We start from the raw sequence: 26,491 nt of genomic DNA, 5'->3' as shown, positions 1-26,491 counted from the left end.
CGCTTCTTCTGTTGCTGACAAAGATTGTGGGAAAGCTCCTTCTACCCCAAGAATGGATGAATGTTGCATTCAGATATCCATACTAATATAATAAAGAGAGAGCCCAAACCTTTAAGGCGGGTAATGTCAGGAACCACAGCACCAATCACAACACCCAATACAGCGTTGGAAAGGGCAGTTGCAGCAGAAGGACATAGGCTATGCAGACGCCCACCATATATATTTAAAAGGTAAAAGAACCGTGCCAGCAAAGTAGTCCCTTGTGGGCGTGTCTGCATTGGGCTGTGGGCGTGTGCTGGGGGCGTGATAAACGCTGGGGGCGTGTGGTACGTTCCGCCCTTCATGCCATGTCTCATATCGTGTGCCAATCCCACCCTGCTCCCTTTAAATACCCCTGCTCCCCATAATCATAGCCCACCCTTACTCCTTAAAATACCCCAACACCCTTAAACACTAACCCATCTTAACCCTATAAATATACCCTGTACCCCAAAACCCAAACCTAGCCCTAAACCCTAAAAATACCCCTGTACCCCAAAACCCAAACCTAGCCCTGAACCCTACAAATACCCCTGTACCTCAAACCCAAACCTACCATTGAAACCTAAAAATACCCCTGTACCCCAAAACCCAAACCTAGCCCTGAACCCTAAAAATACCACTGTACCCCAAAACCCAAACTTACCCCTGAACCTTAAAATACCCCTGTACCCCACCAAACCTAGCCCTAAACCCTTAAAATACCTGTGTACCCTAAAACCAAAACCTACCCCTTAACCCTAAAATACCCCAAAACCCTAACCTAGCCCTGAACTCTAAAAATACCCCTGTACCCCAAACCCAAACCTAGCCCTGAACCCTTAAAATACCACTGTACCCCAAAACCCAAACGTATCCCTGAACCCTAAAAATACCCCTATACCCCAAAACCCAAACCTAGCCCTGATCCCTAAAAATACCCCTGTACCCCAAAGCCCATACCTATCCCTAATCCCTAAAACTACCCCTGTACCCCATAACCCAAAACTATATCTGAACCCTTAAAATACCCAAACACCCCAAAACATATACCTCAGTACCCCAAAACATATACCCCTATACCCATACTTACCTTATCCAAACATTTAAAAAAACGACATGCTTTTACCATTCATGCATTTACAACGAATTTCGTTGTAAGTGTATGTGGGTAAAAGCATATAAAATGTAATGCCATGCGTTATAATGGCATTGCGGAGGCATGGTACTATCGTAATGAAAGTATGCGGAGTGATGGTATGCGGAAAGAAAGTTACGGAATAATGGGTGTTTACCCTCCCTGATAAGTACATTGGTGGCACGGCGGCCCACATCTCCAGCAACATACTCATATTTTTTCACCACCCGTTTGAAAAATGCACAGGTCTCTCTCATTGATGGCCAGCACCGACATACACTTTTAGACACACCTCCCGCCACAAGTTCTAGAATTGCGAACTTTAGAGCTGGGGAGCTACGTTCGAATCTCGGCATCAGCTCAACATCCTGGGATTCCAGGCAAATCGCTTTGTCTCCCCGTGCCTACCACAAATGAATGTGTTCTTCTGTAATGTAAATTGTGCTCATGCCATGTTGTCGAGTTCGCGCTATATAATATTACAAGGAAAAATAAAGTAGGGAAACTCAAGTTCACACACTACTGAACGCGCACTCTTAAGTGCATCAGCAGTGCACTGTGAATCGGAGCGTTTCACAGGCCTGTCACAGATGAGAAATGCTACCAAAACGAAATCCTACAAAACAATATACTACTGGCCGGCAGCAATTCATACCCGGACAACGTCGGGACGGGCTGCTAGTTAATGTTTTAAGTGCACATAATCTCAGTGGTGACTTTAGTCTGAGTTCTTCCCTGGAATGCCTTGTATTTATTTGTTTTCCCCTGATCATACCTTCGTGGGCAAAGTGTTTAAGTAACCCCGTGTGCATCAATTTGACTTGTTGAGTGTACATATCATTGACCCTGTGGGGCAGAGCTCCGTTAACCCCACTTCATTATACAGGTTAATCCTCGCTCATTTTAAAGTCGCCAATCTGGAGTCACTAGGATCCATGGATTGCATGATATCCATATTTTAGGAACTGGAATGCCCTTACCCTACACCGGGAGTTACATGAATCTGTCCAAGCGTGCTGAGGCAGAGGTGCTTATCATTCTGTTGCAGAGTTACTGTGTCACTGTTGCATTTTGCATTGTTTGCTACTCTGTTTCTTTATTTCAGCCAGTTGTCTATGGTCATAATCTTTAGGATCGCGACTGCTAAGGTCTGCGAACCTGTAACAAAGTAACCAGGTTTTGGCAGATGATTTTGATGTTCTATTTTACAGTACAGTGTATGCAATCACAATCTAATCGTACATCTACATTGTGTTTTTGGGTGATTCTCTTTTTATGAAGCTGCATGGCTTTTGCAAATCATCCAAATTATCATTTGCTCTTCACCAGCATATAGTGTTTATGTCCAGAGGCACTGGTTGATCAGTGAATTGCCTCTGCATTACCTGTTTATTATATACTTTGATTTAATCTGTTTTGTGCTCTTTGGCCTTCATTTTATAAATATTAAAGTGTTCAAAAACCCACAGCTCTGGTTGGATGTCTATACCCTGTCATAAAAATGTTGTAGTCAACCTCAGACCCCCTCCTTTGAGGTAAGCCTTGAATGCTCGCCCGTGTTTATCTGTAGATTCAAGGACACTTTGGGGAGAAAGAGCTTTGCTTTGCAGAGCAAGTACCCAGTGTCCTTTTAGTGGGAGCATTAAGTTCGTTATTGTAGATAGTGCTTCCCAGTGCCAGCAAAGAATGAGGAAAAGCATGAAATTAGAATTATATATTGACTTGTTTTCTTTACAGAGATACAATGGATATTTGCCTGAAAAGAACATACTGGCTTATCTTGAAATGTTCCGAAAAAAGAACACTGTAAATAAAAAATATACCAGCAAAAAAAAATAGAAAGAAAAAGGTGAATTCCGCACATTAACACTACCAAAAACATTTACATGTCAGTTCCTTTTTTAGGCACCATACTCCCAGGAGTGGCCCGTGCAGGTAAGAGCAGTGGGGCAGGGTGGTGGAGGGGACTCGACGGACGAAAACGAGTAAAATGAGTTATTTAATTTTCCCTCGTCGTCGTCTGTCGAGGCTCTCCCTACCCCACCCACCACTCTTACCGATACGGGCCGCTCCAGCATACTCCTCTGTTTTTAACAACACACCACATTTCAACGTGGAGAAGTGTGGCTCACTGGTTAGAGGAGGCAGACCCGGACGCAGAGATCAGACCCGGGACCAGGGTTCAATCCCAGACGCGGCAGGGTCTTGAGCTCAAAATGTCCATGGACTTGATAATTCTCGCCAGGGTCTTGAGCTCAAAATGTCCACGGACTCGATAATTCTCGCCTCGGTGCCTACTCGAATCATGGGTTCACACTCTGCAACTCTGGGCAATAGCCTGCTTAATCTCCACTACGGCCCACCGCAATGGGATGCCTGGTTTTCACCTTGGGGATGCCCAGTAGGGGTTATCTTGCAGGGAAAAGCCAGGACGGATTCCCAAAGCAAGCGCCTTGAGACCTTACGGTGAAAGGCGCTATATAAGAACGTATGATTTACGATTAACTAGATGTGGGCAGTAAACTCTGCTCCTCTGGTAGAGTTTGTGGAGTTTTGCCCACTCCACTCTCTGCTTGGTGCAAGGAGTTTCACAAAAAAATGCCAACCGTCGCATGGCGGAGTTTTTTTCGTGCACGTGAAGTGTAGAGAATACATTGCTGGACTTCTGGCAACATACTTCCTAACTTCACCATCAAGATTCCTTATGCATTTAATTGTCTCACACCATAGTGATGTCCAGAATATCCATGGTCCCCATCACAATTCTGTTGAATTCCGCCAGTTTCGAATAAGAGACATCAATGTGGGATGACCCCTCCTTGACCGTCTCAAGAAGCAGCTTAAGCTGAAGAAACCAGAAATGGCCTGATGACTGTAAAATCGTGTTCCATGTAACTGACTCATCAAGGTCCTATCAATAGCTTGACCAGTCAACTTACACAATTATGAAGGTTTGTGTATCGTTCGTCCTTAGAGCGCTCCCCTGCCCTTCCCCCCACACATTCCTTTACACCCCTCCCTCAAACAACTGGTCTTCCTATGAAGCCTACATAGATTTGCTAAAATAGCTTTGATCAATCATTTACTTTATAATTTTATGTCAAAGGCCCAGAGGCCAACATTATGCATATCCCTTTTATTCCTGCCCAAACACAGCAGCAACAACACTATAGAACTTAAAATATTATCAAAACATTCCAGAACTTAGAACATGTATAAGACACCATGTCAAACAGCCATCTTCCTCTTTTGTTGCTGCTCAAACATGAGATAAGTGCTCTGTATGAATTCTATTTAAAAAGAAAATCATTAATTAATTTAGCCCAGGATAATTAAATATATTGGGATTTTATTTAGAGTAAGGATTTAAAGGAAATTGTTTTTTTAATGGGATTTGATATGTGAAGTGATGGTGAAGTGATGCTTGTTAGAGGTAGGAAAAATGGGTGTCTATTGTAAGGAGATTTGGATTTATGGCGTGGTTTCTTTAGCGAATTGAGGTGTATTTAATTTTACAATAATTAAGGATATAAGGTTACCGTTTGCTGGTTCGTAGGGTTGACGGTTGGAAAGTGCGTGGGTCCACCAGCGCATGGCGTATGATTGATGCGTCGCGTGACAGGAGTCGCAAATGCTTCAAGAAGAGAAGGCGGTGGCTGCGTAGAACGGCAGCTGAAGAGAGTTCGGATGCGAAGTCAGACAAGCACTGAAAGATAGTGTGTGCTGAGGGGGCCGCCATACGTGCGTAACGTGCGGCGGCCATTTTGAGTCATTGGGAAACGTCGGGTTTCTCATTGGGAACGTGATCAGCCATATTTTGGGGTGATTTACATCGTCTGACTGATCAGTGTCAGTTTCAGTCAGACGAAGTTCGTCAGTTCAGGTGGAGTGTGTCGCTTTGAGGTGTTTTAAGAGTTTATGAGGAGAGATAAATTGTGTTTTTTTTTATTTTAGGAGTATTGATTTGAATTAGATTTTGAAAATTTCAATTTTGTATAGGAATACTTGAGGAAAGTATAGTTCAAGGTGGAGAATTAGGAGTTAGGTTTCGAGGAAAGAATGAAAGGATACATGGAGAAGATGTTTGGCGAGTTTAGTGCTTCCTTAGAGAAAAGGATAGAAAGCACCATGGGGAAGAGAAATAAAGATGGAGAAAAAAGCCAAAGGTCTGGAGAGTAGGATGGTTTTTATACCACTGAGGAAGTGCAGGTAGTGGCAGGTACTTCTTGTGGAGCATCTAAAAGGAAGGAGAAAAGGAAGAATGTGGTAAAAGGAAAGGCATCAAAGGTGAAGGAGAATAGAGAGCAAAAGGAGAAGGCTATAAAGGCCAAAGTGTGTGCTATAAAGGCACAAAGAAAAGGACATAGCACTGTGGTGTGTAATAGTAGTTCAACTAGTGGAGACGTGGAGCTTACATGCAGCTCGAGTTTGGAGTATTCGGATGTGGAAGAGGTAAAGGTTAAGAGGAGGAAGTTGGATGAGGAGATAAAATTGGAATATGAGGATTTTGTTGATCCTCAAGGGGATCAAATGTTTGATCCATTACTTATACAACATCCTCTGTCACCACAGTGGTCCCCTGTAGAGCATGTTGCCAAATACATTCGATATTGGATCAGAAAGGAGATGCCAAAAGAGATAAGAACTCGGCTGAGGTCAGAGTGCCTAAGGCCAACCCTAAATAGTAAAGTCGCATTCACTCCAGAGTTGGATCAAAAGATGCTGACATTTATTAATAACAAAGGGGGAAGAGACCCAAGAAGGGGTTTGGACAAAGGCTTGAAAGGGTGCCAGGATCGAATGCTGGATATTCTGGGTCCTTTGTCGAAGATTTTTGATTTGTGCGAAGAAGCACATAGCAATAATACAGGTATTGACGTAAGTGAGATGCGTCAGTGGGTGCAACGTGCAATTTGTTTGCTAGGGAATGCAAATGCAGCACTCTGTCAGGAGAGGAGAAAGAGTATCTTGTTTAAGATCGATCCAAAACTTGCAGATTTGGCTGGCAAGGAGTTGGGTGAACAGAGCGATGGGCTGCTGTTCGGAGACGACATTGTAAAGGATATGGCAAAGTTTGTGGGTACTTTTAATTCTTTACAGAAGGCACAGAAGGATATGAGAAGTGTTTTTGGTTCGGCAGGGAGAACAAGGGGTTGGTTCCCCGGCCGAGGATTTGGAGTTACCAGAGGATTTTATGGGAGAGGTAACAGGCCCTATGGAACAGGTTATGGATATGGATTTGGTTATGGAAGTGGAGGAGGATATGGTTTTACGAGGTCCGATCAAGGAAGTTTCTTCCCGCAAAGACAGAGGGGGAGAAGAAGAAGTGCAAGATCGGATAGGAGGCCAAGAGGAGTCTCAGGTAAGTTTCTTACAAGACCCTTTATTTATGGAAGTTTAATTGGGCGGCAGACTAGCCCAGGTTGTTTCCAGGTGGCAGGAAATAACACAGGATCCATGGATTTTGGAAACTGTGGTTGGATACAGGATAGACTTTATCAGTACTCCGGTTCAGGTGAAGATCCCAAAGGTATTAAGGTTTTCAGAAGAGATGGAAAGTTTGGTAACAAAGGAAGTGTTAGTTGGAGAGAAAGGGTGCAATAGAGCATGCAGAGGAAGTACCGGGTTTTTTCATAAGCAACTTTTTTCTTGAAGAGAAGAAAGACAAAAAGATGAGACCGGTAATCAATTTGAAGGAATTGAACGATTGGGTTGTTTACAACCATTTCAAAATGGAAGGGATACATATGCTAAGAGATTTGGTGAGAAAGGGGGATTGGTGAACGACACTGGATTTAAAGGATGCTTATTTAACAATTACGATGTGTTAAGAACAAAGAGATTTCCTTCAGTTCAGGTGGTCGGGAAGGCGCTGGAGGTTCAAGAGTCTCCCTTTCGGTTTGACGTCAGCTCCGTGGTGCTTCACCAAAGTGATGAGACCAATTGCAGCTTGGTTGAGGTACAGAGGAATTCGTCTGATAGTCTATTTAGACGATATATTGATAATGGCAGAAGAGAGGAAGTTGGCAAAGGATCATACAGAGTTTGCAGTGAGAGTAATAGAGGATTTGGGGTTTGTAGTGAACAAAGAGAAGTCTTGTGTGGACCCAACACAGGAGATGACATTTTTAGGTTTTCAGATACGGACATTGGACTGTGTGTTGATGTTGCCTATGGGGAAGGTGAGAAAGATCAGGAAAGAAGTGAGGAGAGTGAAGTCGGCAGATTGGATTACTTTGAGGCAGTTAGCTCGTCTGTTGGGTCTACTTTCTTCTTCAATTCAGGCGATATTCCCTGCTCCCCTGCATTATCGTGCGTTACAGAGGTTGAAGTCAAAGTATTTGAGAAGAGATGTGAGGTATTCTCAGAAGGTTGTGAAAAATCAGGAATCACAGGAGGAATTGGAGTGGTGGTTGATGAGTCTGGAAGCTTGGAACGGAGGAGCGATATTTGGGTCGATGCCAGAAGTGGAGACAGAATCGGATGCAAGTTTATACGGATGGGGAGCGAGATGTGGAGAGACTTCAACAGGGGGGCAATGGTCAAAAGAGGAAGGACTAATGCACATAAATTGTTTGGAGTTGCTGGCGGGCTCCTTCGCAATAAAGAGTTTTGTGAAGGACAGAGTGCAATGTTGTGTACTTCTGAAGATGGGCAATTTGTCAGCGGTTCAATATGTAAACAAGATGGGTGGTCCATGGTCAAAAGGGTTAGCAGAACTTGCAAAGGAATTTTGGAACTTTTGTCTGGAAAGGGAGATTGTAGTCCAGGTACAGTACATACCAGGGTTGAGCAACGTAGAAGCGGATTGGTATTCAAGATACCTGAGGGATGCAAGCAGTTGGAGGTTGAAGAGAGAGGTGTTTTTGAGTCTGGAGAGAATGTGGGGGCCTTTGAGTGTAGATCTGTTTGCAGACAGGTTGAACACTCAGGTGAAGGAGTTTTACAGTTGGAGGCCGGATCAAGAGGCGAAGGGAGTGGATGTTTTCTGCAGAATTGGAAGGGGGGAAGGAGTTATGCGTTTCCCCCGTTTTCTATGATTCAGAGGGTTCTGAACAAGGTCAGAAGGGAGGAGTTAGAGTTGGTCCTGATAACTCCTTTTTGGAAAGCTCAGGTATGGTTCCCGGATGCGATGAATTTGTTGGTAGAGAATCGGTAATTCTGCCAGATTGCAGGGAAATATTGATGGATGTTCAGGGAAACTTTCACGATCTTGTGGTCTCAGGGCAGCTAAAGTTGATGGAATGGTTTATTTCAGGAGAATTTGGCAAATGCAGGGATTATCAAAGGAGGCTGAGGAGCTTGTCTCAAAGTCATGGTCTAAAGGGACATCTAGGGTGTATGAGTCAGCATGGAGAAAGTGGAATGGTTGGTGTGTTGAGAGGGGTTTGGATCCCATTTCAGCACCTGTGGTAGAGGTGGCAAATTATTTGTCAGGTCTCTTTTGTAGTGGTTTGGCGTATAATTCAGTTAATCTAAGTAGGTCTGCTATTTTAGCAGGGCATAGTTTGGTGGATGGAGTTCCGGTTGGGCAGCATGTTCTAGTCAGGAGGTTGGTTAAAAGTGTAAGAGTGGTTATTCCGCTAAAGGCAAAGAATGATTCACTTTGGGACGTTACTTTGGTGTTGAGAGAGCTTGAAAGTTGGGGGTCGAATTCAGAGTTGGATTTGAAATTCTTGACATGGAAGATGACAATGCTGTTATGTCTGGTTTCTTTTTGGCGAGTATCGGATATTAGGGCTTTGGATGTTAATTCTAGGTTTTATCAACCTGAGGGAGTATGTTTTGAAGTTAAAAGGAGGACAAAGACTATGTCAAGAACAATTTTTTATCCTTTTTTAGAGGGTGAGAGTGTTTTGTGTGTGGTTAAATGCCTGAAGGAATATGAGAGAAGGACTTCTGCTTTGAGGAGAGCGGATAGTAAGCAGTTGTTGATTTCCTATGTTAATCCGTATAAGGCTGTGTCTACTCCTACTTTGGCGAGATGGGTAAGAAATGTGATGGTCAAGGCAGGGGTGAATATTAGTGTTTTCGGGTCCCATTCAGTAATAGGGGATATGGCTTGTAAAGCCTTTGTGAAAGGATTCAGTTTGGGTGGAATTTTAAAGGCTGCGGATGGGTCAAATGATTCGACTTTTCGAAAGTTTTACTTTAAGCCTGTGGAAAATGTTTTGAGTAAGGTTTTGGAAGAACTTTGAACATGCATAATGTTGGCCTCCGGGCCTTTGACATAAAATGCAGATTTTCCACAGTTTTAATGTAAAGAAAATCATGATTTTATTAAAAAAGGCGCGGAGGCTAATATTATCCCTCCGCTGTGCCCGCCCTGTAATTAATTTTGTTTGGTTTATTTTGAAGGATGAAGCTGAAGAAGCGGATAGAGAGGATGTTCCAGTTTGAAGAGGAAGAGTCAGAAATGGAGTTTAAGGAAGTTTGGAGTCGGTGGAATTTTTTTGGACTTGTTGTTTATTGTTTTTCGCAGTCACAAAAGAGGAAGATGGCTGCTTGACATGGTGTCTTATACATGTTCTAAGTTCTGGAATGTTTTGATAATATTCTAAGTTCTATAGTGTTGCTGCTGCTGTGTTTGGGCAGGAATAAAAGGGATATGCATAATATTAGCCTCCGTGCCTTTTTTAATAAAATCATGAATTTCTTTACATTAAAACCGTGAAAAATCTGCATTAACATTGAAAGGGAGCTCTGGCACAATTGCCTACCAGATACACCCCTTCAAAGTCGTGTCTTTATATTATCTTATCTTTTGTTCTTTCATTTGATTTCTCAAGGGTTACCCTGCTATCAAATAGAAAGTAAAACAGTCTGCCTGTTAGCTCATTGTTAAAATGCTTCCAGGAGCTGTATCAGAATCATTGACAAGATAGCATTCATTTCCGTTAATTAGAGCTTTTTAACAGAATCTAAACCTCTCCTTCAATGTAGATCCAAAGGCAACCGTCAATGATATATTTTAATATCTTACACCTAATTTGCTCCTGATTGCTGTTCAGTAAATGTTCTCCATTCTCTGCCAGAGCCCTGGATATCAGAGAGGAAGCATGCCCTTCAAGGGGAATAGCAAAGCATACGAATATTGATTTCTTTCTTCCAATAAATTCTGTAGCAGTGAATATATGTTTATCTTTCAAGCACAATTGTTTGCAGAACACATTTACTAAACTTTAGTTTCTCTTCTCCAGAATATCCTTTCCCAAGAGTGTAATGAGAGGTGATGTAGGGATGTAGAGCCTACGTCTAGCCATGCACTCTAATCATTCTTAGACCCTCATTTAGAGTAAAGCAGTTGATCCGTTGGTCTGCCAGGGAAATGGAAGGAGGCACTCCACTACTCTAGTGAAGGACCAACTGGCCTACTGAGAGCTCTATGTTGGCAGAGATCTCAGTGCCTTCTGCAGTGCAAATGTAATTGTGATCAGTGAAGACACTGAAACTTTGGTGATCGGGCACCATCTTTATTATACTGGCTCAACAATGCTTTTTGTTCTTCGAAAATTGAATTTGTTATTTAAAACATTCTGGGTTTTTTTCTCATAGAGTGTGAGGGTCATTTTGTTTTGGGTCCGTGTTCAGGACTGCCACGCTTTTCTTGTCAGTCAGGTGAACAGGAAAATTGTTTCCCTGAAGGAGAGTGGACGGTGTGAGGAAGTGTGACTAGCAACCCGAACTCTGAACGCCTTTTGGTCAAATGTTTCTGCTCCTGGAGGCAGTGTAGGCTCCATGGTCAGAGGCAGGCTGGCTCCACAACTGCATCAAGACTGGGGGAACTGCAAATCTGGCAGATGGGACATCACCGGATTTAAGACTGCCAAACTCAATCAAGCCCTTACTCTTTTAAAGTGAAGCACACTGAAGGAATAATAAACAGTATAATGGTGATGCGCACCATTTCTCTTTAATACTAGACATGGTGCATTCACCTACAAGATATATTACCTGTTACAGTTGAAGGTGGCATAGGTATCACCTCTCATAGTCTACTGAAGTAATAGTGCAGGTTGAGGCGGTCATGGTTGTCTCCTGCGGACAACACAACAACAACCATTCATTGCTTGTTGTTGTGGTTTTTTTTCTCAATAATGTGCACTCTTATCCTTGGAAGGTCGGTTTAGAGGCCTACTCTCTGTATGGAGTCCTGCATGAGAGGAATATAGTGGGTTTCTCATCCAGATCATGTGATTCACCTGGTGGTGAAAACTGGAATGACTGTCCAGTCTATATGGTGTGCTCTGCTTCTTAAGGTGATTAATAGAGTGACTGTAATCACCCTTTGGTCTCAGATTAATGCAATCTCATATGTTGAAATGTGCTGATCTTGTACTGAGGATTAGTGAAGTAACTGTTTTGGGGTGGGAGTGAGTCACAAAGCCCTTTTGAGAAGAATTGAGTTGATTCTTATCTACAGATCTGGGATTGTTGCTCTCTGCTGGGGAGGGGGGCTTACGTGGTTGTCACCCTTTGGGGAGACAGGGGATGATGTATTGTTAAAGGGGGTGAAATCAGCAGGTGCCATCTCTCATTGGCTGTGGTGGTCATTTTCTGTGATTGATTTTCCAATGCCAGGATTAATCATGTACAGCAAGGACTGAAAAGGTTATCTCCTCTTTTCGTTTTCTATTATGAATGAATTCAGAGGTTGTCATCTCTCATCGATTCGGTGGTCATCTACTAGAGCGGATGAAAGTATTTTTTAATGTCAGCATGTAGTATTTTTTTAGTTGTTTCCTAACCAAAATGAGCAATATTTTAATGTAATATTGTAATGCAATGTTTTCCTATGGAACAGCCAGACTTGCTACAGTGAAAATAGTTTTTGGGGCTTTTTGCCTGTACAGACATGTTTTACATTACATGCCTACATGCCTGAATTTTAAATACATTGCACACTACCTTAGGGGCAATAAGGCCTATGTAGCAGTGACTTATAAATGTTTAAAATTAAGGTTATGACATAATCAATAGGGTTATTTTGGCAGGTTGAGTGTGAGGTTCTGTAAATTACGAATTCGTTCGTGCTCAGCCTCCATTTTGTAGTCGCCGCCATTTTGTGTTGCCCTCACTCAGGCAGCGCGGCGAACGTGATGTTTTTGTCGTTTCTGCATTTACGTGTCAGGTGACTTCTTTGCCTATGTTTACTAACGAGTGTCAGGGTCTGGCCGAGTACACTAATTCCTGTCTGAGCTGATTAATCTCCGTCCCGACTATTTGTTGGTTCACACCATTCTTTCCTCTAAGTTATCTTATCTGCTGTCCTTCGCTACATGTCTCATGCATTCTCCTGTTTCACGACTGTCCTTCTAAAACATGCAGCTGTGTTTTCTCTACTCGTAAATCGAATTGTGTGGATTCATTTGTAATTTGCTTAAGGGGTCGAGTGACAAACATAACTGGGAACTTGAGTTGCTTTGGACTTAAAACATTGTTTATAACGTTTGCCTATGCTCATGCTCTTGTGTGATTGCATTTTACATTGTATTGTATCGTATATAAACCTATACGCCAAGGAGTTAAGTGGCAGTCTCTTTTGAACCTTGTTATACCAATGACTTCTAAGACCACTGTACTAACAGCAGCTAATAAATACCATCTTCTACGCCAGACGAAGAGTCCATGTCTCTGTTTCTGACAAGGCAGGTGAATCCTGGGGATTTCAGGCGTACCCTGTGCCGCCGGGCCTTAAGGCTGCGGTTCTTCAAGTGTGCAGTTTAAAACTGCAACAGTTGGGCTACAAATGTTAGGCCTGCAGCCATGATTGCACTATCACTGGACTGGATGAACAATGGGTGTTTAGTCCACTTGTGACATTTTATATAAAGGTCCTAGCTACCCTTTGTACCATATATTAAGGACATTCTGATAAAACTCACATAGCCAATCAGATGGCTCTGTTATGGTAATTTTCAGTACAGTGGGATTCCCACTTGACCAACTGTCCAGATATACCTAACATTCTAACTAACTTCTTTATGACCAGCCCAAGCACCTCCTTAAATAAAAATTACTCTAAAACAGCTGAACGGTTTTACACCAAATCACAAAAATCACACTTTCAGAGTACAATTCTATTTTTGTTGCCAAATTTGATATAATTCCAATCACTTTTTTCTGTATGGGAGATTCTATGAGAATTAACATAGGAAATCAAGGTTTTGAGACCCCCGTTTTTTCTTCGGTCCTGCTTCTTGGATCATGCAAATCTTTCCAGAAAGGAGCAATGGTAGGAAAAACTGTTTGGAAAGTTTTGTCACCAAAGTAATTAGCAAAATAATTCCAATAGCTTTTTTCTGTATTGGACAATCTCTGAGAATTAACATAGGAAATCAAGGTTTTGGGACCCTCGTTTTTTCTTGGGTCCTGCTTCATGGATCATGCAAAACTTTACAGAAAGGAAGATCAGTATGTCTAGTGAAAATTACCTGGATCTGACTGTGTACATTGAGGAGGGACACTTATACACCAAATTGTTCCGAAAGACCACCGCAGGGAACTCCACTCTTCATGCCACTAGTAGCCATCCTAAACAACTTATAAAGAGTATCCCATATGGCGAACTCTTGAGGCTAAAAAGAAATAATTCCACTGAAAGGGAATTTCAGAAATCTGCCAAACTATGGGGCACATTATGATGGCGGACGGACCTGAGTCCGTCCGCCACCATAGAGTAGGAGCCAACTTCTGCATGGGCTGCGGAGTTCCCTCCTGTGCAATTAGGTTGTGACCGCCACCCTGGCGGTCACATTCTCTATTTTTAACATTGCGGCGGGTGCGGCTTCAAGCTTCAAATGTTAAAAATGCACGCTTACTGCATACACATATAGGGGGGTAGGTACCCCCCATGTGCACCCCCCCTTCACCTAGGGGACCCGCAACGGGCCCCCGCAGTGAAGTTACACATGCTTTTCCACGGCGGAAAAGCCGCCGCAGAAAAGCATGTTTCAGAGCCCATCCTAATCTGGCTGACGGTGTCTGAGAGACACCGTCACCATATTAGTGCTTTCCCGCAGCGGTTGTAAGCCAACCGCGGCAGAAAAGCTGCGGACCGAAACCAGGACCCACCAGCCATCCTAATGTGGCGGTGGGTCTTTGGTGGGTCCGCAGAGGATTTTCCGCATCCTCCGGGCCGGCGGTGGCTTCCGCCGGCCCGGAGGATGCGGAAAATCCTCCATCCTAATGAGGCCCAGTATGGATCGCTTCAGAGTGCGTGGGTACAATGAGGGAGTACTAACACAGACCTTAACGAGAGTGAACAACCGGCCAAGATCCGATCTTTTAAAACCTAAGCAGAAAGCGAATACAGATAAGGGGACTACTTTTTCGGATAATGCTGGACAAGTGAGAAAGATACTACGTAAGAACTGGAATATCTTGCTCACTGACAACATCATTAAAGATGATTTACCACCTAATCCCATGGTGACTTTCCGGAAAGCTAGGGCTTTGAAAGATCATTTGGTCCATAGTCATCATTCGATAAAAGCCAGTGCCCCTAATCAAAAATCACTGAATGGTTTCTATCCTTGCGGCCGATGTAAGGCTTGCAAAATAAGCAGACAAATTTTATCATACAAAATACCAGGTTTCAAATTTCCTAAAAAAATCAATAAATGTTTAACCTGCACCACTCCATATGTTATATATTGTTTGGTGTGTCCTTGTGGGCTACGTTATATCGGTAGCACGATTAACCCTGTCAAGTTGCGCATATTAGAAAATATGCGTGCGATCAACAACTATGAATCTTACCCTGTCGCCAGACATTTTAATAAAATGCATGGGCACAATAGGGATCTATTGGCCTATTTTTATCTGGATAGCGTGCCTGCACACCCCAGAGGGGGAGATCGCGTGCAGAAACTAAGGCGTTTAGAATCACGCTATATAATAGACTTAAAAAGCAAGAGCCCAACAGGTTTAAATACACATGAAGAATTAGCAGCACATTTGGGTTAATATGTACACAGCTGAATCAATGTTTATTGACATAGGAATGATTGTTTGTTGATTAGATTGTTTTTGAAATTGTCTGAGTATCCTATTTATTAAGAGTATCCTTTTTGAACTGATGAATTGATGATGATTTTAATGGTCTAGCATGTATGTTTATAAATGGCAGAATGCCCATCCAGGGGCTTGATTGATAGGGCTTGTTGCAATGCCCATCCAGGGCTATATGAATTTGTGACTAATATCGTAGTTAATCGGTAAATACCGATTAGAAACTACATCTGATATATATGGGAGACAAGCAAATTAAGAATGTATTGACTTTCTCTTTTGCGTTAATAGCGTATTGTACCTTTCAAAATGGCGACGGTTATAGAACCTCGCAAGTCTTCTTTCTATGCCTATGACTTACGTGCAAAGACCAAAAGAAATGCATTTAAATGGAATGGCCGCGCGTTCTGAACCACAATTGACGAAGGCTAAGTGCTGAAACGCGTCTTGTTTGTGCTAGGGTTGCCAATAAAAAGAATGGTTGGCACAACCCCCCCCTTGTGAGTGCTGTTTTTCTTGTTCGGAGAAGGAACGCTGAAAGAACCTGGGAGCAGTAATATATATATGTATATATATATATATATATATATATATATATATATATATATATATATATATATATATATATATATATATATATTACCTACTGGCGCTAGCCAGTAGGTATATATAGTTAGGATTTTTTCTCTATGGAACTTTTGGAAATTCTATGTCTAATAACTTTGGCGTTTGTGGATGGAATCGGCTGAAATTTTCAGGAAAATTGCACATTTTGTTTCTGAGCAGCCCCTGAAAATTTGGGGGGGTTCCGTCAAGGGGGGGCGAGAAAAAAGGGGGGTCCCAAAACGCGTTTTTCCCATTCATTTTTCCATAGGGCTGTTGGCCTCACTTTTAGCTCGAACGGCTGAATGGATTTGCACGAAACTTGGCAAAATTGTAGGGACTGTTAGCCCGATGTGCCTTTGCTGGGTCTCAATATATGTGCTCCAGTGGATTTTGAGAAATTAACGTTTAAAAAAACAGATATATCTGTGACAGCGTACCCGATAGCGTACCAGTACGCGTACTTTTCGCGTAACGGAGCTTTGCGAAGTGAAGCTGATTGGCTCTCCGGTGTCTGTCAACATTCTAAACAGTCCGGAGCGGCCGCCATCTTGTCTCTCGGTAGGATCGAGAGACAAGAGGAGGCCAAAACGAAGGGGGAAATGAAGGAAAGGGGGCAAGGTAGACCTCTTCCGACCCCCTAGGATTGATGAGGGGGATATTAAAGTGCCCCGCGGGGCCAAAAAAAAAAATGTGATTTTTTTGTCGTAGAGGCGCAAATCGGTACGTGAACCGGGCAGCTAACTGGGCAGCTAACCGGCAGCGTAACGGTAGTCTGAGGAGAAGCTGATTGGCTGTCAACATTGTAAACAGTCTGGAGCGGCCGACCTTCTAAATGTGAGTGCCGGTTTATTAGCTACACTTTGACCAATTATGGGGTCAAGGGTAATCAGAAAGGGGAGGAGGAATACATGTCCATTTATTTCCCCAGGTAAGTATCAAGGTTAATCAAGTGGAAAAATGGACACTTGTGACAATTCTAGACCATTGGTTAGAAAAACTATGGTATCCTCAAAAGACCCAATGTGTACAGGTGTTGCGGTATATATCGTTCATCCGCCACTACATTGTGGTTTTTCGGCAGTTATCATCGGATACCATAGAGAGTGTGGGTGCCTGCCTCATCCAGAGGCTCCTCTGGTCTAGGTTGCAGTGTCCAGAGATGAAAAAAGAAGAAACCAGTGCAAAGAAAGGTAAAAAACTGTTAAAAATAAGGTCAACACCAGCAAGGATTTTAATGAAATGGTGGAGATCTTATATTAAAATAAGTGGGTACTTATCCTAGATCGAGTTACTGGATCTAGAAGTGCGAATTTTCAAAAAATAATCAAAAAATGTCGACATGTTTCAGCCCCCTTCGGCTCAACTGAGTCTATGGGGCTTTCGTCAGGACAGAAGGACAAACAAACATAGAGAATCTACTCACACTTTTTGTGTGGAGTTCAAATGGAAGTAGTGAGGGTCAACATTAGCCACTCAAGTCTTATTAACCTGAAAAAGAAAATACACACAAATATGTTGTGCAGGGGTAATATACATTCTCACAGTATTACAGGAGTGGAGGTTGGCACAGTAGTAAGCATTAGTCTAGACTACTACATTGATGCATGTTTAGCAAAAATAGCGCGAAAATTCTAAACAGTGGAGTGTCACCTGGTAGGGTAGAGGAAAGAGGGAGGCAAAAGTGAGCAAGAAGGTACTGCGTTGTGATTTCAAGCAGCAGGGTGTAATTCAAACATAGCTGTGGTATGTCAGCATCATGTATGGAATAATCAAGCATTTAGGACCTAGGTAGTTCTAGTCATTCGGTCAGAATCTCGATAATAATACACAATAATAAGTACAAAATAATCCCAATGTCTATTTTTCAGGGAGGACGAGTAAAGGTACTTAAAAAGGACTAACGTTTGTGTAGGGAAACGCGGAGTAACAAACCCCTTCGTGATATTTAAATGCAGCGCAAAAAACGTTGACAGACGGTCCCTCGACATTAGGTCTAGTTGTGGACTTACCCCCGATAGTGGAGTCTTTTGTTATCCTCGGGGAGGCCCAGAGCTGTGAGAAAGAGGTAGACAGAGGTCAGAATCACCTTACCTCACGGGAAGAGAAAGCTTCCCTGACTGATACGTTCCGCCATTACCCGCGTGTGTGGGATCCTACGCCGCTTGTGCTGACTCTGCCCCCGGATGTCGGACTGGTGTCCGGGGGAGCGTTTTTGACGGAGTTTTTTTGAAAGCCCAACTTTATTAGGTGTAACACGGAAACCTTGGCAATGTGATACTGGATGGTGTAAACACACGTAATGCTCGTTTGTGGAAGCAAAACGGCGAATTATTATGTTAGTTGCAATCTGTTTTGCAATATATAAAGTACTATTATCATGAGGTGCGAGGGCTACCAGACATGATTGAAATTTGAATAAATAAATACAGCCAATGTCGGAGGGATGATGACCTCATTGTGTCTGATTGACGGTTAAGCAGTGTACATTCAGTGGACCGCAAACTGGTGCCAGGGGACATTGTCATTCATACCTGTGATATTAGTTTTCAAACGGTCCACCCACCTTTGTTCTTTTTCATGCAGAATTCTCTCTGCGTTGGGGGTTTTATCCGTCAGCATCTCGATGACAGTCCATCTGATGTCATCACAAGAGTGTCCCTTTTCTAAATAATGGGCACACAGTTTGGTTGTAGTCTTTTTTAGGCGAATATTGCTCCGATGTTCCCCTATTCTGATTTTAACTTTCCGGCATGTCATTCCTATGTATAATTTATTGCATGGACAGTTGACCATATAAATTACATAGGAAGAGTTACAGTTCGTGTGTTGCTTTTGGGTCCAAACTAGAGTCTCTGACAGTTGTAATTGTTTAGAGTGGGTGGTAAATTGGCAAGCTGTGCAATTTCCACAGGGGTAGTGACCACTGACCGGAGACATAGAAATGTTTCTGATAGTTTCTTGGTTATGTATTTGTCGTGGCCGTGTATGAACCAATGTGTCTCGCAAGTTTTTAGTTCCACTATTAGCAAAACGTGGTTTAGGCCAATTAAATTTCCCAGTATTAAGGATTTTCCAATTCTTATTGACCAGTTTTTGGACCTCATAGGTAGATGGACAAAACGTAGTTACACAGGTCATAAGATCCGGTATAGGGTCTTTGGGGTAAGTTTGTAGGAGGCATTCCCTGGGTTGATGGTTCGCACGTTTAATGCATTTCTGGATGGTACTTTGCGTGTAGTCTCTTTGTTTTAATTTGGTGCATAGATCCTTAGCTTGGGCTTTATAGTCATCTGTCTTGGTACAGTTCCGTTTCAAACGTAAAAACTGACTATAGGGCAAATTGTCCCTCAGTGGTTTTGGATGATGACTCTTATAAGACAGTAGACTATTTTTAGCAGTGGGCTTGGTATAAGTTTTGGTTTTGAGTTGATTGTCTTCCGCAAAAATTGTAAGATCAAGGAAGTCAATGGATGTGTTGTTGGCCATGTGTGTGAATTTAAGCCAAGGGTCCCTTTCATTTGGCCACCTCAAAAAGAGTTCCAGGTCAAGTTTGATATCCCAAATGAGGAGGATGTCGTCAATATATCTCTTCCAGTATAGAATACTGGAAGAGTACGGGTTTGCCTCATTTAGTACGTGTTGTTGTTCAAAATGGCTGACCTACAGTCCAGCCACCGAAGGGGCGAAGGCACTGCCCATCGAAGTTCCATGATTTTGTAAATACAACATTCCGTTGTATTAAAAAAAAAAATCTTTGAGTGCTAGTTGGCAACACTGTAGGACAAAATGTCTTGGAGTGTGGTGGTTCCAATCTTCACTGTAAAGGACATCTTCCAGCATTTGCAGGGTATCGTCTTGAGGTAGGTAGGTTTGCGGACAAACCTTCTCCGCCATCTGAAGGAGACACCAATCTGAGAAAGAAATCTACCTTCAATCCTCCAGCAGGCAGTATACCATCAGAAATCCACACCTTTGAGCAAGCACTACTCAAGGGTATAGATGAAATAACAACCAAAAAGAAACAACATTTTCAAAACTTGAGTAATAGAGAACGACAGGCTTTAAAAACTCTTGAATCAAATGCGAATATTGTCTTCAAACCAGCGGACAAGGGGGGAGGTATTGTGATCCTCAGCAAAGAGGGTTACAACTTACAATGCCTCTCCCTCCTATCAGATACAAAGTATTACAAGAAAATCGATGAGGATCCCACAGAGAGACTTCAGAACACAATTAACATAATGGTCCATGAAGCAGAAACCAACAGGTGGATAACAGGGAAGGGAGCTGACTACCTGTGCACTAAAGAACCCAAAATCCCTTTCTTTTACTCCTTACCCAAGACTCATAAAAATAAATTACCTCCACCTGGACGCCCTATTGTGGCAGGCATAGGATCATTGCTTGAACCTCTGTCCAAATTCGCAGATGAATTCCTAAAACCACTAGTGCAGAAGACACCAACCTATCTTAAAGACACACGTGACCTTCTAGTACAAATCAAGGACATACCTTTCGATCAAAACACCATGCTTCTGGTAGGCCTTGACGTGGAGTCACTGTACTCTAGCCTACCTCAAGACGATACCCTGCAAATGCTGGAAGATGTCCTTTACAGTGAAGATTGGAACCACCACACTCCAAGACATTTTGTCCTACAGTGTTGCCAACTAGCACTCAAAGACATTTTTTTTTAATACAACGGAATGTTGTATTTACAAAATCATGGAACTTCGATGGGCAGTGCCTTCGCCCCTTCGGTGGCTGGACTGTACGTCAGCCATTTTGAACAACAACACGTACTAAATGAGGCAAACCCGTACTCTTCCAGTATTCTATACTGGAAGAGATATATTGACGACATCCTCCTCATTTGGGATACCAAACTTGACCTGCAACTCTTTTTGAGGTGGCTAAATGAAAGGGACCCTTGGCTTAAATTCACACACATGGCCAACAACACATCCATTGACTTCCTTGATCTTACAATTTTTGCGGAAGACAATCAACTCAAAACCAAAACTTATACCAAACCCACTGCTAAAAATAGTCTACTGTCTTATAAGAGTCATCATCCAAAACCACTGAGGGACAATTTGCCCTATAGTCAGTTTTTACGTTTGAAATGGAACTGTACCAAGACAGATGACTATAAAGCCCAAGCTAAGGATCTATGCACCAAATTAAAACAAAGAGACTACACGCAAAGTACCATCCAGAAATGCATGAAACGTGCGAACCATCAACCCAGGGAATGCCTCCTACAAACTTACCCCAAAGACCCTATACCGGATCTTATGACCTGTGTACCTACGTTTTGTCCATCTACCTATGAGGTCCAAAAACTGGTCAATAAGAATTGGAAAATCCTTAATACTGGGAAATTTAATTGGCCTAAACCACGTTTTGCTAATAGAAGAACTAAAAACTTGCAAGACACATTGGTTCATACACGGCCACGACAAATACATAACCAAGAAACTATCAGAAACATTTCTATGTCTCCGGTCAGTGGTCACTACCCCTGTGGAAATTGCACAGCTTGCCAATTTACCACCCACTCTAAACAATTACAACTGTCAGAGACTCTAGTTTGGACCCAAAAGCAACACACGAACTGTAACTCTTCCTATGTAATTTATATGGTCAACTGTCCATGCAATAAATTATACATAGGAATGACATGCCGGAAAGTTAAAATCAGAATAGGGAAACATCGGAGCAATATTCGCCTAAAAAAGACTACAACCAAACTGTGTGCCCATTATTTAGAAAAGGGACACTCTTGTGATGACATCAGATGGACTGTCATCGAGATGCTGACGGATAAAACCCCCAACGCAGAGAGAATTCTGCATGAAAAAGAACAAAGGTGGGTGGACCGTTTGAAAACTAATATCACAGGTATGAATGACAACGTCCCCTGGCACCAGTTTGCGGTCCACTGAATGTACACTGCTTAACCGTCAATCAGACACAATGAGGTCATCATCACTCCGACATTGGCTGTATTTATTTATTCAAATTTCAATCATGTCTGGTAGCCCTCGCACCTCATGATAATAGTACTTTATATATTGCAAAACAGATTGCAACTAACATAATAATTCGCCGTTTTGCTTCCACAAACGAGCATTACGTGTGTTTACACCATCCAGTATCACATTGCCAAGGTTTCCGTGTTACACCTAACAAAGTTGGGCTTTCAAAAAAACTCCGTCAAAAACGCTCCCCCGGACACCAGTCCGACATCCAGGGGCAGAGCCAGCACAAGCGGCGTAGGATCCCACACACGCGGGTAATGGCGGAACGTATCAGTCAGGGAAGCTTTCTCTTCCCGTGAGGTAAGGTGATTCTGACCTCTGTCTACCTCTTTCTCACAGCTCTGGGCCTCCCCGAGGATAACAAAAGACTCCACTATCGGGGGTAAGTCCACAACTAGACCTAATGTCGAGGGACCGTCTGTCAACGTTTTTTGCGCTGCATTTAAATATCACGAAGGGGTTTGTTACTCCGCGTTTCCCTACACAAACGTTAGTCCTTTTTAAGTACCTTTACTCGTCCTCCCTGAAAAATAGACATTGGGATTATTTTGTACTTATTATTGTGTATTATTATCGAGATTCTGACCGAATGACTAGAACTACCTAGGTCCTAAATGCTTGATTATTCCATACATGATGCTGACATACCACAGCTATGTTTGAATTACACCCTGCTGCTTGAAATCACAACGCAGTACCTTCTTGCTCACTTTTGCCTCCCTCTTTCCTCTACCCTACCAGGTGACACTCCACTGTTTAGAATTTTCGCGCTATTTTTGCTAAACATGCATCAATGTAGTAGTCTAGACTAATGCTTACTACTGTGCCAACCTCCACTCCTGTAATACTGTGAGAATGTATATTACCCCTGCACAACATATTTGTGTGTATTTTCTTTTTCAGGTTAATAAGACTTGAGTGGCTAATGTTGACCCTCACTACTTCCATTTGAACTCCACACAAAAAGTGTGAGTAGATTCTCTATGTTTGTTTGTCCTTCTGTCCTGACGAAAGCCCCATAGACTCAGTTGAGCCGAAGGGGGCTGAAACATGTCGACATTTTTTGAAATTTTTTTGAAAATTCGCACTTCTAGATCCAGTAACTCGATCTAGGATAAGTACCCACTTATTTTAATATAAGATCTCCACCATTTCATTAAAATCCTTGCTGGTGTTGACCTTATTTTTAACAGTTTTTTACCTTTCTTTGCACTGGTTTCTTCTTTTTTCATCTCTGGACACTGCAACCTAGACCAGAGGAGCCTCTGGATGAGGCAGGCACCCACACTCTCTATGGTATCCGATGATAACTGCCGAAAAACCACAATGTAGGGGCGGATGAACGATATATACCGCAACACCTGTACACATTGGGTCTTTTGAGGATACCATAGTTTTTCTAACCAATGGTCTAGAATTGTCACAAGTGTCCATTTTTCCACTTGATTAACCTCAATTATGGGGTCTCCCTTAATCAGATTCCAATTCTTATAAAAAATCTTCCTTAATTTCGAGTGCTGTCTATTGGATGTAAGGATGACACGTGACTGAATACTAGGTTCCTCGATTGTTTCTGATCTGGGTTTGACTTTAGGAACTAGTGCTTCCTGCCTCGTCATGCTTTGAGAGCGCTTGATAGCAATGTCGAGAACTTGATGAGAATAACCCCTGGCTCGAAAACGCAAGCTGCTTGCCTCCTGTGGAATTGCACATTCGTCATCAGAACTGTATATCGTCCTGATACGCAGCATTTCCCCATAAGGGATACTGCAAATCAGGTGGTGCGATGGTGACTCACCGCATGCAGAACAGTATTCCCAGCAGTGGGTTTCCTGTACAGTTTTGTAGCCAAGTTATTGTTTTCTACATATATTTCTACATCAAGGAAGCAAATGGATGTTGCATGGATAGTGGATGTAAACTTTAAATTTAGGCTGTTGTTATTTAGCTCATCCACAAATGCCCTGGCACTACCTTTTGAACCCCTCCAGACGAAGAACAAATCATCTATATATCTTGGATACAGAGATACAGGATTATATTGTGTTCCACAGTTTCTCTATGTTACCCAATGAGGACCTGCTCCTCCCACAGCCCCATGTGCAAACATGCGTAGCTGCGGGAGAAGCAGGCCCCCCATCGCAACTCCCCTGATCTGTTGGTATGCTTGGTTATTGAAGAGAAACAAATTCTACTCTAGACACATCTGTACCATAGTCTGCTCAGGAAGTGCTCAACAGCTTTTAATCCATCACAGTGCCTTATTGATGTATAAAGGGCAGATACATCCAAAGTCATTAAAAACATGTCAGGGCCCCATGTCACACGATCAATTTTGCGTACAAAATCAGAAGTGTCCTGCCCATGTGACTGTAATACTTTGACCCAGTCTTCTAAAAAATAGTCAATGTATCTAGATGTATTTTCCATTGAACTATTGATGGCCGAGATAAATGGTCTGCCCGGGGGTTTCTCTATGTTCTTGTGCACATTTGGTATCAGATACAAAGTGGGGATGACAGGGTGTTCTTTTCTCAAGAAACGATAATCCTCCTCTGAGATCAAACCCCCACTTCTCTAAGCCTGGAGTTTCGAATATTGATCCATCCATGCAGCTTTTATAGTCTGGATGTTACTCTTCCTATAACAAGATATGTCCCCCAATTGTAACTCAGCTTCCTCCAGATACAATTGGTGAGGCCACAGGACAATGTTCCCGCCTTTGTCTGCTTGTCTGACTATAATGTTGCTGTCAGACTCCAACTTGCCAATTAGCTGATTGTAGCACCTATGTTTCAGGCACGTTATAGTTAGAAATTGGCATGTAAAAAACCTTAGAAATTCACTGAAAAAACCATAGGTTTCAGGGGCGTAATAGTTAGTTTGACATTTCACTCATACAAAACCAGTGAAATTTCCCCGTTATAGTTAGTTCAGCTAACTATAACTTGCGCGCCCGCAATGCACTGCTGAACACGTCACATATTACATCACTCATGACATGGTCAGTGACATCACTCATGACATCACTCATGACATCTCAAATGACATCACTGATGACATCACTGATGACATCATCCAGTGAATGTGTGTTTTTCTGAAAATTAAATATGTTTTATATATGTATATCTCAAGGTCGATGGAAGAATAAATGGGTATATAAGTGTCTAAATGGATGATTTTATTTGTAAAATTGATTGTATAACTGACTGATTAAGTGTATCTTAGTGATTACATGGGTTAGTGAGTGTTGTTTAAATATGTAAATATCTGTATCAGTCTCTCACTTTGGGGCAGATTTATGAGGCCCGTGCGCCTCCTTGCGCCTCCTTGCGCCGCAATTGCGTCACTTAATGTGACGCAACGGCGGCGCAAACAATGCGCCCTATTTACAACGTGACGCATCGAGGAGATGCGTCACGTTGGAAAGCCCTGCGCCATGAGGAGGCGTTCCTGCGCAGGGGGGGGCGTTCCTGCGCAGGAACGCCTCCTAAAAGTGGCTGAGTGAAATCTATGAGATTTCACTGAGTCACTTTCTACGTCAATTCCTCACGCCTGCTTGAAGCAGGCGTAAGGGTGACGCACCATGCATTGAAGAGGTGGCTCCTGTGCATTGCAGGAGTCATGTCGCACTTGCGACATGACTCCTGCAATGCGCCGCCCGTACGCTGAGAGATGCGTCACGCATCTTCACTAACTTGCACCATGGTGCGCCGCATCATAAATGCGGCGCACCATGGGTGGCGGAGCAGTGGCGCACTGTGGTGCATGTTAACTGGGGCATCCCTGGGGATGCGCCAGTTAACATAAATCTGCCCCAGAGTGTATAAGTGACTGCATGGGTTGGTGAGTAGCTACATGAGTGTCTATATAGGTTATTAGTTGTTTTTTTGAGTATCAGTATGAGTGTCTGAGTGTCTGTATGGTTCGGTGGGGGTATTACGTAGTGCATAGATGCATGAATGAGTGACTCTCTATTTGTATGTGTTGAAGACAGCATGTGTGCAGGACTGTATGGGTGGATGAGTGTGTGTATGGGTGTGTTAGTGAGTGAATGACTGTCTCAATAGTGTCTTTTTGAGTAACTACATATGTTATAACCTAGTATATGTGAGTATTGGTTTATATAAGTGAGTATATGTGAGAGTGAGAGATTGGAAGAGTTCCTGTATAAATTAGTATGTGTTTCTATAAGTTATTGCTTAAGAGAGTTAGTATGTGTAAGTTTATTTAGAGGTAAGTGTGGTGATGTGTGTATAACTGTATATTCAAGTAAATGGATGTTTGATACTTCATTTGCATGTGTGGCTATGTGTGTGAGTAACTCTATGGATGAGTTTTGGTGTGTAACAGGATGTATATGTGTATGAGTACATATGATGAGTGGGTACATGTATGAGTGACTGTATAGGACTGTTGGTGAATGAGTGGATGTGTGTGTAGATCTTGGGATAACTGAATTGGTGTATTGTAAGTGGTATTGGTATGTCCATAGTTTTGAAAATGTTTGTTTCAATTTTTGAGTGTGTGTATTAGGGTGAGAGGAGGTCTGCCACTCTATCACAAGGATAAGGTCACCAGTGATGTAATCAGTGATGTCATTTGATATGTCATCAGCAGTGCATTGCGGGTGCGCGAGTTATAGTTAGCTGAACTAACTATAACGGGGAAT

Source organism: Lissotriton vulgaris, chromosome 6 (genome assembly GCF_964263255.1).
Source record: "Lissotriton vulgaris chromosome 6, aLisVul1.2, whole genome shotgun sequence".
Taxonomy (NCBI): Eukaryota; Metazoa; Chordata; class Amphibia; order Caudata; family Salamandridae; genus Lissotriton; species Lissotriton vulgaris.
This window is presented reverse-complemented; position numbering follows the sequence as displayed.